This window comes from Macrobrachium rosenbergii, chromosome 23 (assembly GCF_040412425.1).
Source record: "Macrobrachium rosenbergii isolate ZJJX-2024 chromosome 23, ASM4041242v1, whole genome shotgun sequence".
Classification (NCBI taxonomy): domain Eukaryota; kingdom Metazoa; phylum Arthropoda; class Malacostraca; order Decapoda; family Palaemonidae; genus Macrobrachium; species Macrobrachium rosenbergii.
The window spans coordinates 43366969-43376968 of NC_089763.1; the positions used below are offsets into that span (position 1 = coordinate 43366969).

The 10000-nt window shown below is 36.6% G+C and overlaps 1 pseudogene; it reads left to right on the forward strand.

Annotated features, from left to right (window-relative positions):
- LOC136851567 (relaxin receptor 2-like) overlaps positions 1 to 10000 on the forward strand; it is a 352585-nt pseudogene that overhangs the window by 330554 nt on the left and 12031 nt on the right.

Sequence of the window (10000 nt, forward strand, 5' to 3'; positions counted from 1 at the left end):
AGATATTCAAACACCATCTCTTGATTTCTCTCTTGGGGGTTTTTAAATGTTTGTGATGAAGACACTTCTGGAAAATATCACCGCAACAAGAATTTTCGGCTCAGTTATATATTTATATATATATATTATATATATATATATATATATATATATATATATATATATATATATATATATATATATATATATATATATATATATATATATATATATATATATATATATATATATATATATATATATATATATATATATATAATGTTCAAGAGGTGTCAGTTTGAAGGCACGATTCGTCCTTGAAATGACGCAGAGTCCTTTCCAGTAATTTCCTTTGCTGCTTCCTTCAATTACCACACTGCACGCCACGGATGTTTATTACTCCTGTCATGCAAATGTTGAAGTTTTTTATTGTCTTTTATTAGAGGCGTTGGCGTGTGGCATAATGAAGGGCCTCTTTTTCACTAACACTGGTTCGGAGGGTAACGATCGTCTTTCCTTTTTCATTACTAACGTACTTTAATGAATAATCCAGAGAGAAGAATTTGTCCCTGATCGACATGGAGTATTTTATTTTCCACCATTAGGTAATGTTTACTTTAATACTTCCATTTTTTATCTCCAGCTTATCCAGTATGCTCAATTTTCGTCTGTCTCCCAGAGAATGTAGTTAGGTAGGGCATTTCAAAATAATGGCTGACATTCGAACTCCAAAGAAAATGGTGTGTGAAGATGTACAGTGAGGGGGAGAGAAAACCTCGATGACAGCGTGTGCACTGCTCATTACACTCTGTGAGAACTTCTCAGTTCCAGAGGTCCTTTATTCCTTACACCGTTGGACTGTGGAACAGTCTCTCTGAGGATGTCGTGTAATTGGAACTTCAGAAACTCAAGCCAAGATTCAGTGCGTTACTGCTTTAATGCTATTTATTAAGTTCTGCGTTGGAAAGGTGGGCAGAGCTGTCGCCTGGAACACTGTTGGCCCAGCGTTCGACTCTCCGACCAGCTAATGAAGAATTATAGGAATTTGTTTCTGGTGATAGAAATTCATTTCTCGTCATAATGTGGTTCGGATCCCACAATAAGCTGTAGGTCCCGTGCTAGGTAACCAGTTGGTTCTTAGCCACGTAAAATAAATGTAATCCTTCGGGCCACCCCTAGGAGAGCTGTTAATCAGCTCAGTGGTCTGGTTAAACTAAGTTATACTTACTTTTCTCCTTGCATTTTAATACATTTTTATCTGTTTATTAATTTATGAATTTATTGTTTCTTTTTGATAAGTGAGATTTCTCTCTGTATTTCCCTTTACCTCCTCTTCTTCCTAAAGGACGCCATATTCTTTGGAAGCTTGACTTTCAAGTCAATGGCCCTGTGGGCTTGTTTCATAAGAATAGGGTTCATTCGTGAATAATAGTTATAATAAAATGTGAAGTGTGCTCCATATTGATGTAGAAATAAATAACTGAAAGAAAGTGTCCAGGATAGAGGTCCATGGACACAGACGATCTGAGACTTGCTGGGTTCCTGAAGAGCTCTGGCCGAAGGTAGTATAAACCTCCTTAGTGCTATAGTAGTAGTAGTAATACAATAACACCTGTAGATATTCCCTTTCAGATCCTTTGACCTCATTCACTGCTGTAAGTTCCAACCGTAGACTCCCGTCAAGGCCCCAACTATTCCTTAAATGCAACTCTTCCTGTGCCACTTGTCGAGAGTTCCCGTCTGGTCGGTATGCAAAGCATTCCTCCGTACCTGACAGCTTTAATTCAGAACTCTCTTCAGCTGTGCATTTTGCTTACCTTTGGCTTGGAACTCTCGAGCTCCCGGCCATCCTGTCAAAGGAGAAGATGATACAGTCATTCTCATTCCTTCCTTCAGCGGGTTATGCAGACTTCTTATGAACTCACCAGGGTTGGTTGTGGATACTTTCCCACACTGTGGGGAAATTTACAGTATCCTGGTCGTGTCTCCTACCACAAAAATGAAGAATGCAAGCTTTTTATAATTAATGAATTTTTCGTTAGGGATAAACCAACGAATAGATAAATAACGTTAGAGTTCTTGTTAAGCCGTATTTTTACTCTAGAATTAACTGTGAAGTGTTACTGTCCTTTTTCAGAGAACTGAACTTCAACAGGATTCAGTATATTCACCCCGACACTTTTTTGGGATTGGACTCACTTGTCAGCGTGTAAGTAATACTTGTCACTTTCTTTTCCGCTTGTCATATGTGAAAATACATTATTATTATTATTATTTATTATTATTATTATTATTATTATTATTATTATTATTATTATTATTATTATTATTATTATTATTATTATTATTATTATTACGGTTTATCATGCATACATGAGGGAACTTTCTTGTCTCGAGAGGTAACGGGTTCTGCTTATGAGTGGCAGTGGGTTACATTAAGGCCCTAGATTCAATTGAAGGAGTGCAAAAAGAGGAATAATTTTTGCATTAAGTTAAAATACCATCTAATATTTATATTTTCATTTTTTTAATGTCTGCGAATCCGCAGCCAATATCCTGAATAATGATAATAATATTGAACAATAATATTGAAAGGAAGAAGCTCGGTGCTTCTCACCGTCGTCCAAATGTTATAATTCAGTCACATCGACCAATCAGAAGCAAGATGGAAGCTTCAGTGATATCGGGTGCGGATATTTACCGTTAACTTCAAAATTACTGTATACTGTACAGTAATGTTGACACTCATGTGTTTTTTAGGAATATATATGAACTTTTCTGTCGAGAAACATGCCAAGTGCCATTTTTAAAAGTATAATAAATTAAATTAAAAATACTTTGACCCAGGATGGCGCTTGGCATGTTTCTCGACTGATAGCCTCATATTTATATATATATATATATATATATATATATATATATATATATATATATATATATATATATATATATATATATATATATATATATATATACAGTATATAAAGGTAATGTCACAAAGTCGAAACGCTCCGCAGTACTCCATTGTTTCTCTTTCCTTCGTGGCATTATCTTTATTTATATATTCATATTTTCGTGATTCAGTTATATATATATATATATATATATATATATATATATATATATATATATATATATATATATATTCTTACTTTTATGTCTTCTTTCTTTGTGATTTTCCTTACAAGCACCAACAGTCTGTTTCTCTATCTCTTTCTCTATTCAGCGGTTGACAAGACTGATGTCTTGGTGTAAACATAATCTCCTCCGTCTCTCCTCTCTCTTCAAAGGCTGACAGAACCGTTACCTAAAGTAAACATAATTTTCTCTCTCTCTTTCTACCTCTCCCTATTTCTAACTTCAAAGACTGACGACTTTAGTGACTAATGCAGACATTATCTCTCTCTCTCTCTCTCTCTCTCTCTCTCTCTCTCTCTCTCTCTCTCTCTCTCTCTAATTATATTAATTATATATATATGTATATGTATATATACAAATATATATATATATATATATATATATATATATATATATACAAATATATATATATATTATATATGTTATATATATATATATATATATATATATATATATATATATATATATGTGTGTGTGTATGTATATGTGTATATGTGTGTGTGTGTGTGTGTGTGTGTAACAAAGCCTCAGTTATCCCAATATCCCTATAGGAACCTGGACGGCAACCCCTGGTGTCATTGGCCGAAGCTGCTTTCAAGAGGATTCCACTTTTGGCATCCTTGTGAGTAGGGTAAATCGTTTTTCTGAATGGTAACACCAATCATTAGAGAAACGTTTAGCATGGTATTAAGAAAACGTGTATCATACTCAAGTCATCGGGAACGAGTAAAATGACCGTATGAAAATATTCTTTTGCCCATAAATGAAATAAAAATGAAAACAAGGCCCTAGTGTTATTGACTTAAGTTTTGGTTCTCTCAAGTCGCGGTCATAATTCGTCCCTAGTTTGACGAACTGGCGGAAGCCACTTTTTTCCTTATTTTGAGAAAATAACCTTCAAAATTTTGGCACTATTCAGAGGTTCTAATTGGCCCATCTTTCGAGGAAATTTGGGTGGAAAATGCGACAGCGCAGACAGCTGAAATTTCGATATGTTATAAAATATCAGAGACTGGGGAGCTTTGGCTGGAACACTCTAAAACTTAAAAAAAAAATGGGATACGCCAGTAGGTAAAACAGGGAAGAATTATCAGGTACACTAACGAATTTAGGACACTCTTAAGTCCGTATATCATGTATTTCCACAACGGTCCCATGGATGAAGAATATAAGAGATCTTCACATGAAATGACCCCGTGTAGGGGTAGTGCGGTCAGTGCACCTCACCTGATGTACTGTGGGGATTACTCAAGGTTCTTTGTAGCTTCCCCTCGGCCCCTAGCTGCAACCACTTTCATTCCTTTTACCGTACTTCTGTTCATATTCTCTTTTCTTCCATCTGACTTTCCACCCTCTCATAACAATTGTTTCACAGTGCAGCTACGAGGTTTTCCTTCTGTGTCACCTTTTAAACCTTTTCACTGTCAATTTCAGCGTCAGCGCTTGTTGACCTCGTAGGTCTCAGCGCTTGGCCTTTTTCCTAAATTCTATATTCTGCTCTGTTCTATCCTTTTCTTGCATGAAAATAAAATAAAGAAATATCAACACTTTCGACTTCTATTTAAAAGTCATCTTCAGGGTGCACCCTGAAGATGACTTCAGAATAAAAGTCGAGAGTCTCGGTATCTCCTCCTTTCATCTTTATGTGAGGATCGCTTATATTTAACCACATGCCTGTTATTAATAAGAAGTAACTAATTTGTTTTTGTACCTGTAATTTTAGGCATTTGTACCATGTGGAGTTGTCGACTGAACTCCTGCTGAATATTTCTGACGCACACATGGATTCTGGATCTCCGACCAATCTCTATCATGTGTAAGTAACTTAGAAATTTCTTCGTTTCATTTCGGATAGAATAATGTGAATGTTGTTTTCATTGATTACGTATAAAGAGTGTTTGTCAACGATTAATGATTGATGAAGCAGATTTATGACACCACTTCCTAAACATGGCTATATCTTTTTCACTTGAATCGTTCGTGATATGTAGTGACAGTACTAGTATATATATATATATATATATATATATATATATATATATATATATATATATATATATATATATATATATATATATATATATATATATATATATATATATATATATATATATATATATATATACACAGTATGTCTGTATATACACACACACAGTATATATATATAGATACACATATATATATATGTGTGTGTGTGTGTGCTAACAGTAACATTTTCCTTTAAGGTGATTTTCCTGCAACGTCGTTTTTCAGTCGGATAACTTGATTTAACATACACAGCAAATCTAATTTTTGAGACCTACTATTTCAACCACACACCAGAGCGTATTTCCTTGGAGTAATTTGCTACTTATGTCCTGCTGGGAAATCATGACATTCCTTTTCTTTTTTCTTCAACAAAGTTTCCCCAGACCGGCGACTCTCATTTCAAGACCTCTGCGCTGACACAAAGGATTTGTTCTTATGTCGCTGGCTGTTGTTTCATTTTGTACCGCAAGAGCATAGGCCTATGGGTAACCTAATTAGCTTTTCTAACCCAGGCTCAAGAAATTGATGGGAAAGGAGGGAAGCGACAGCCTTTCACTTTAACGAAAGAAAGGTTGTATGAGTTGTAGAAGAGGCGGAAAACAGAAATAGAAGTGGATTCCAAAACTTGGCAATAGAAGGAAAGAAAGTCACTGAACCTTAGAGTATAATCAGAATATTTCCAATAAGTAAATGCAAGACGATATGGATACACTTTCCTTGAATCCAAAGAAGTAATGAAAGAGGAAGATGTCCTTCCCTTGGAGGGATTTAAACAGGGCCCTTAGAGGCCTTATAATAAGTTTGCAAATATTTCCAGATTTTGTAGGGAAGCTTATCAGCAAGAGAACCAAAAACCTGTTCATTTTAGGAGTAAGGGTGCCTTTGTTATTGCTCCATGACAAGGAGTAGATTTGGTCTGTAATTTGCTCCATAACTCATCCAGTTTCCCCAAATATCCGTGAGATTCATAGCGTTCCCAACACCCGTTTGGGATTGAGAAACACCAAGGTAGGCTTGCTCAAGGTCTAGAGAATACAAGGTCTTCCCACGACTGACCCAAAATTGGGACCTAGTGCGCCGGTAGATGTCGTGACATCACGGGGTCACCTCACGGTCCTTGGGGATCTCTGATTAGTCAGTCTGTTTACAAACAAACACAGCATGTAGACCTTGCTTCCGCATCGATATTGTCTGTAATGGCGGCTTTTCATTTTCTCTTTCTTGCTGCAATTGTGATAATTTAAGAAGTATGCCCAACTCTTGTAAATTATACAGGTGCTTTGAAAATAGGAAAAAAAATAAGGATCTTATTCTTCATAGATTTCCTAAGGACGACGCCACGAGGATGAGGTGGATTCACCTCTGTGAACGAAAAGATCCTATTAACACTATATATTGCAGGAATATGCAACATACACTTCTGGAGGCGATGCCTATGACCGCATTATGGGCTTGCTCAAGTCTACAGCAGCTCTAAATTGACAAGGAGTCCCCATCAAGAAAGAAATCGTCAGGCCTTGTTCTGTAGGGTTTTAAAAAATGTCTGAAGAGTCCTCGGTGCCCAAAGCAAGAATATTAAGTCTTATGTTAAAATTACTGAGAAAATTATGTTAAAAGAACGGACCAAAATAGTGGGGGTCCATTTGGAGCCTCATGTCCGTGGCAGGGTTCTCCCTAAGCTACAGAGCCTCAAAGTCGACCTTGGCGTGTTTCCGAACAGATTTTTTTAATAGTATTGGCGACAGCTACCAAGTGAAATGAACATTGAGCTTAAAGGGTGAAGTTAACGAATATATTGTGCATGTAAAGGTTTTTGAAGTTCATTCTTTGGGGTTGCCATTTCCTCACTGGCCAAGAGTTCTGCATATCATTCAGTACAAAAACGTGAAACTTTATACTTTCCTCCGTGTTTCCTGAATTCCTGTAACCAGTATATTTTTTAACCTAAACTTACCTTAAGAATCGACTCTGTCGTTCGTTTGTTAGTCAAACCAATCTAAGCCTTTTATTTTCGTGTTTACCTCTTCCTTAGCCTCTGTTTTCTTGTTATCTTCTTTAGTCCTACTTTTCTTGTTCTTCCTTAGCCCTCCTTTTTATTGTCCTTAATTCCTCCTTTTCCTTGGTTTTCCCCATCCTCTCTTGTTTGCCCTCCTTCACCTCCTTTTCTTTCTGCCTCAGCCCTCCTCTTTCTTCCCTTTTATTCCTCATCGGTTTTACTCCCTCCTTTGCCTTGCCCGCCTTTTCTAGTTCCTTGCCCTTCCTTTTTCTTGTTTTCTTTTTCTGAGCCTCCCTTTTTTTACACTCTCTTTCCTTATCCCGCCTTTCTTTTGTTTCCTAGCCTTGTCTTTTGTTGTTTTCCGTAGCGTCCCTTTTCTTGTTCCGTAGTATCACCTTTTCTTGGTTTCTTCTTCTTCTTTTTTCGTTTTCCACTTTCTTATCCTTCCTTATTTTACCTTCTTTTTCCTTATTCCTCCGTTCTTTTGTTTCTTAGCCTTGTTTTTTTCTTGTTTTGTACCTCGCCCTCCCTTTTCTTGTTCCGCAGTATTCCTTTTTCTTGTTTTCTTTTGTCTTGTTTCCTTTTGTCTTGTTCTTTACCCTCCCTTTCGGTTAGCTTCCTTAGACATCCTTTTTCTTGATCCTCAGCACTCCTTTTTCTTGTTTCCTCTTCCTTAGCCATCCTTTACCCGACTCATCGGCCTCGAATTGACAAAATGAAGATTAGTACCGCGCGCACATAATTACGCGCACACGCAGCAGACAGGGAAATATTAATCATGAATAATCACATCATCACAATACTCCTGAGGCTGGAAGGTTTGATCACAACGAAAATGTCCATCTTAATTAATCACAGTTCTGCAGCAGCATCTACGAGGTACTAATCAGTCCCTGCGCAGAACCTACTGTAATTTCGTGGAGAATACGAGATGAAATCGTTTCTAAAATCTTCCAGGATTACGTGTTGGTTATGATCGATGAAAATTCCCGCGAGGAATCCCCATACCTGTGATTAAAACCTTATTAGAGGCGTCATCTCTTATGTAAGTTCATTTGTGCTCGGTCTCCAAGAGTAGATCATCGTAAATTACAGATCTAATGTCAGCTTGTCCCAGGCGGTCTAGAGATACTTCTAAACATGTGTCGGCTCATATTTAAGAGTTTAAGAGTATATATATATATATATATATATATATATATATATATATATATATATATATATATATATATATATATATATGTATATATATATATATATATATATATATATATATATATATATATATATATATATATATATATATATATATATACTGTATATATATATATATCACCTACATGGTTGAACCTTCCTGTTCGCAAAAAATCTTTTGGGATGAGGTTACTAGCTCCATGCTGTTCTCCAATCTGAATATATCCCCCTAACAAATGACTACAGTGGATGTGCGCGTGTAGACAGAACTGAATAGGGAGAAAAAATTCAGAAGTGGAATTTCTTGTCACGTTCTCCATATATTGTAAAAATATGTTTCCTCGTAGAAGGAAAACTGGGAATCTTACCAAATCCCACTTTAAAGACGAAGTAGGTCTTTCTCCTGCGTGTAAATAAATGACTCTGTGGTCTTTTTTGTCCACATAGTTTATTTCCTGGGGTCAGCAGATGTCAGTATCAGAGTAGATGCTGCTAGGAGCTTAGCCATTAATCTCTCACTTATTTCACCCCCTACGGCAGTGATTCTCAAACTGGGTGCCGTGGCACTCTTGGGTGCCACAGACAGTGCCTAGGGGTGCCGCAAGATTGTCATGATTTTTGTCTTGGCTAGATTATCTCGATGAACATTTGTAAAAAGAAAAAAAAAAGTTTGCAGAAGTCTTCATATAATCATTATCAGTGTTTCTACTCTAATTATGTTTATCTAATTCTTCTGATATGCTCTTTGTTTGTACAGTATATTTCTGCATGTACGGTGTGCTGATTTTGGTTTGAGTGTGGATAATGTTTTTATTTATTAAATAAGGAGTTAATTCATGCGTTATGGTGGGATGGTGAAGAAGGGGTGCCACGATGATGATTATTTTAGTTAGGGTGCCATCAGTAAAAAAAGATTGAGAACCACCGCCCTATGGGATGGTGCTGTCAATGCACCTCACGTGGGTGCACTGTAGGCATTACCAAGGTTCTTTTCAGCGTCCCTTTGGTCCCTAGCTGAAACCCATTTCATTCCTTTTACTGTGCCTCAGTTCATATTAATTTTTCCGCGTTACTTTCCACCCTCTCCTAACAGTTGAGTCATAGTGCAACTGCGAGGCTTTCCTCCTGTTACATCTTTTACACCTTTTTATTGTCAATTTCCCTGTCAGCGCTGAATGACCTCATAGGCTCCAACGCTTGGCCTTTGACCTAAATTCTATGTTCTCTTCTATTCTATTCTGTTCACTTATTTCCCCAGATACTTCAAGAGATTTCGGTACTGTGGCTACCTTCCCACCGTCCCTGACTGCTCGCCGAAAACGGATGGTAAGTGAAGAATAGATCACCGAGAACTTTATGCTCATTTATGTGGCTGCCTCTCCACCAGTCCACATGCCTGGCTTTCCACTAAGCTTGACGTTTTATAAATCACTATAATTTGTATGTATTGGAAGATGAACTTCAGACTTCATACATTGTCATCTTTGAGTGTTGGGCGGCCTAAAATCTATAAATCAATCAATCAATCGTCCATTTTATGAAGGTATTGTCATTCAAACTATGTTTACTACTGTTTATTTAAACGTCCCATAATAAAAAAAAATACTTAGTATGGCATTACTAATTTCTAATAGTGAGAAAAAATGTTGCCAGGATTTAAATTCA